Here is a 4,705-nt window from a genome sequence, read left to right as displayed (position 1 = left end):
ACCTTGCCTTGCCAATAGGGCTTGAGTGACCTTAAACTTTTTAGGAACTTGTGGGTTAGGGAGAATAATTGGAGGAGGTGAAAGAAGTATGATATCCATGGGACATCATCTTCATTTAGGAAAGCTTGTTTCAAGAGATTTGGGAAGATCATAAATGTCTAGACCAGACATCTTTTTGGGAGATATTCAAGATAGTTGATTTAAAGTCCTTAATATGAAACCCAATATGAAATATTAAGGCTAGGACCCAACAAACTATTTTATAACTTAGAAGAGGGATGCCGTAATCCAAGCTATAAAATATTTGAAGGTAGGTGAATGACGATTCACCAATTTCCACCATGAAAAACGAAATAATTTATTAGGTTTTAATTGGATTTGAAAGTCCTAGATCTTTGAGATTCATTGAACTGTTCAAAGGCATGTTTTAATCTCGAGTGTGCCCTTCAGGTTTTGTGACTGGGATGCCGAGGATCACAAAACAAGGTGTGAATAACCATGCAAATATACTTGGTACCCTTAATATTTACCCCTTAATCAGTGTGCCGGTTAACCACACACGCTCCACCGATACTATGATAAATATTAAGTTACCCTTTGCCTACCTTGTTAAGTCCAGGTTAGTGTGTCGGTTAACCACACACGCTCCACTAACGACTTAAGCAAAGTGCAAAGTGTAATTTCATGGGTTAGCACCAAATTCACATTTTCCTAAGTAACTAAGATTGGGTATTAATAAGAGTTTAGTTACTTAGTATTTATCATTAATTCTTTTAATGAAAGGAGAATTATAGTCCTTGTCCTACCCGTTCGGCTAACGACCCTCCACCAGTCAAGGAAGCGGTGGGTGATAGTGGACACTCATTAAACTACCATTTTATAGGCAGTAAACTTATACCCCCCTTATAGACCGGCTTCGTGAATGAGGCCTACTAACGGTAAGACTGACTTTACTCTTATACATATATATAAATATTATTAACTTATAATATTATAAAGTATAAGGGTTGAATTTTAACTTTTAAAATTCTAAGGGATAACTTGGAATTAAAGCATTCATAAGTGAAAACTTTTCAAATTCCAAAACTTGAGGGCAAGTTTTGAAACTATTCAAAACTAATTAATTCCATAACTTATGAGTTTAAAGTAGTTTTAATTAAAAAAAAAAAACTCTTCAAGTTCCATAACTTGAGGACAAGTTATGGAAGACTTTAAACTAATTAATAAAAAAAAATAACTTTTTTTTATTGTAACTTATAGAACTAATTAAGGTTACACTTTTTTTTTTAATTTAATGAAGAGACTCTTGAACCTCCATAACTTGAGGACAAGTTATGGAGTCATAAAACCATTTAATTAGAACTAGACTCTTCATTTTGTAACCTTTGCCAACTTTTATGAGTTTTATGATTCTTAAATGTGACTTTTCATATAACTTGAGGACAAGTTACAAAAACACACTTTGGAATCAACTCTTAGATTAAAATGGATTGAAAACAACTATTTCACACAACTTTTCTATTAATCTAAGAACCTCATAAGAACAAGATAATTCAAATCATCAATCTTCAAGAAATTAGCATGAACATACAAACTAATAAAAATCTTGAAATTATGACAATTATCTTAGAAATTGGATTAGCATGAACATTACCACATCAAAAACAAGTTTATAAGTCCAAAAACATCTTAGGGTAATGTTCCTAGTCCAATTCCAGCCAAAACAATCGAATATATGCATCCAACTCGATTTTTCAGCTACTTTTGCAAGTATAACAAGAAAACAAGCCTAGGTTCTGATACCACTGTTGGGTTATGAGCATTCTAACACTCCTAAGTGTACATGCAACCCTAAATACCTTGGATCTATGTTTTCTCTATTATACATACAATTATGAACATCCAAGGTATTATCCTAATCTAGCATACAAAATAATAAATATAACAAGATAGAATACATACCTCTTTGATGTAGAATGTCTTCATGAAGCTTGAGTGCCTAGTGCCCAAGTGTGACACCTCAAATGGTTCACACAACACCAAATACACTTGGAATAACTTGAGAGAAACTTGAACACTCCTTGAAATCGTCTAGCCCTCACACTCACACATTAGTGCACGATTTCTTGAGCCATGGGATTCTTTTATATGGTGGCTATTAGGGTTACATCATGTAACTCATAACTTTACCCATTCCTTATGCTCCATGTATTTTAACCTCCATGGAGTATCCATGGGTCACCCCATGGACTTAGTCCAACATAAGGAATCTTGGATCACAAGCCCACATATATAAGAATGAATGATTTACACAATCAACCCATATATTTAATTAGTCTCCTTTTGATCACTTAATTAATTCCAAATTAATTCTTGATCAATACTAATTAAATAACCTTATTAATATATTAGAACTTATAATATATTAACCAACCTTAAGTGTTATTTCTCTCATTATAGTCTATCCAAATGCATGATGCCATGCAACCCAAATGGACCATGACGGGTCGGGTCAAGTCTTACCAATTATAGTTATGGACTTAAACATTAATCCAACAGATGTATTAACAGTGGATTTAAAATTTTGACGTTGAAAGAATTTTTGATTTTGATTTGATGTTTTTGGAATATTATTTTTTGAAACTTTCGAAAACTTTGGTTGTTTATTCACTTCAGACCTTGAATTTTTAGATTTGAAAACATTTTTGGATGATTGTGGTTCAGACATCTTTTGAGACTCAATAATCTGCCAAAATATTTTCTTCCTAGCTTGTCTTTTTGAAATTTTATTTTCCTTCGAAAATTTGTCAATTTGATCTTTGAATTCCTTGGAGTTTAGTTTGACAACTTTTTCATTTTCCTTTACAACTTGTTTTGAATTTTCTTTTTCAAATTTTGATTTTTCAACCCATTTTCTTTGTGGTTTTTGACGATGAAAAACATACGAATTCTTTGTTAGGTTGTTTTCAACTGTGCTTTGATTTGCAAAGAAACCTTCATCAGTTGTTTTCAAATTGTCTTCTTCAACTAACTTCTTTAACTCTGGATTGATATTCTCAACATTTTCAGTAGTTACGAATACTTGATTTGGAAAAATGACATCATCGGTACACTTGAAATTTGGATAAGCCATAGTATTCGTTTTAAGATAGTGAGCACCTTTTTCATTCATTACTTTTTCAAACTTTTGTGTATCACCATACATTTGATCAACCACAATTCGAGGAATTTCTTCTTCCTTTGAAGATTTCTTTTCCTTCGAAATTTTCTCTTCATTTTCATCATTGCTACCATCAGTTTGACTATCTCTGACATCCACGAAGTCCATATCACAAACTTTCAAAGTTGAGGGTATATCAGTTTCTTTCTTAACCATCAAATCCTTAACTTTTTCTTTCCCTTTAAGTGTCCATGCAACATTAACAACAGACAACTGAGAACAATCAACATCCTCAAGATCACTAATTTCACTAATATTGTCAGAATTATCTTCAATATCAGCAAAATTAGATTGAGAATTAGATGTTGAATTCTCAGTCTTTTTCAAAATATGAATTTGTTCAGATTTAGTCAAAGTATCATTCACTATGTTAACTAATTCATTCGCATCAAGACATTCATCAATTTTGACAATTCCATATTTATATCTATCATCAGGAACTTTGTCAAAATCAGCTATTATTTTCTCCCAATCATACGAAACATTATCTACCATAGCTCTTTCGTATGCTAGAAAAGGTAATAATTTTATGTGTTGCTCTTTACTTATTTCGCATGAATGATGTAAATCAGTTAATTTGCCATAAAGTCTCTTAGCAGAATTACAGTATATGTTTCTTTGTGCTAGCAAAAGTTTGACTTCATTTGATAAAGTATCCCTATCACACATAATATTCGTAATCTATAACTCTAACCAATCAACTTTACTTATTTTCATGTCTAATCGCTTTTTGGTCTCAAATAACTCCATGGACAACTTGTTGGCCTCATTGCTAGCAGACACAACAATTGAATCAAAATAAGTAACAGTCTCATCAAAAGATATTAGTTCAGAGTCATAAGCATGAGTAGGAATATTAAAAGATTCGAGAATATTACGTACATTTGTTGTCATTGGAGATGTGTCTGCTGTTTTGGATACAAAGCATCTTCCTTTCACTTCGAATTCCTCTTCATCTGAGTCCTCCTCCATCTTTGCATACATTGCTCCATGTGTTGGATTCCTCATTTCTTCATCGTCTGATTCGGATGACCAGATTTGATAAGTTCCATCATCCTCCTGTTCACCCTTTGCGACCAGTGATAAATTCTTAGCTTTTGCACGAACCTCCTCAAGCCTCTCTGCATAATACGCCTCATCTTATACTTTATTCTTTCTCTCATCCTTCTTCCGAAGCATACAATCATTCGCAAGATGATTGGCTCCATTGCAATAATGACAATCAATACCAGCATCACCTTTCAGCTTCTTCTCACTCTTTCCTTCAGACATTTTCGAATCATTCTTCTCGACCTTCTTTTTCTCCTCGTCAACAGTTTTACTCACCGCACTTCCTTTTACCTCAGCAACCTTAGCCTTCGGATTGAAAGGCTTTTTGAAAAATTTCTTAACACGATTATTCGAGTAAAATGCTATTGCCTCATCATCCGAATTCATGATGAATCCTTCTTCATCCTCTGAATCACCATTTTCAGCTTCTTTCTC

The sequence above is a fragment of the Lactuca virosa genome, chromosome 5 (assembly GCF_052849685.1).
Source record: "Lactuca virosa cultivar CGN04683 chromosome 5, Lactuca_virosa_CGN04683_v6, whole genome shotgun sequence".
In the NCBI taxonomy this organism is placed as follows: Eukaryota; Viridiplantae; Streptophyta; class Magnoliopsida; order Asterales; family Asteraceae; genus Lactuca; species Lactuca virosa.
This window is presented reverse-complemented; position numbering follows the sequence as displayed.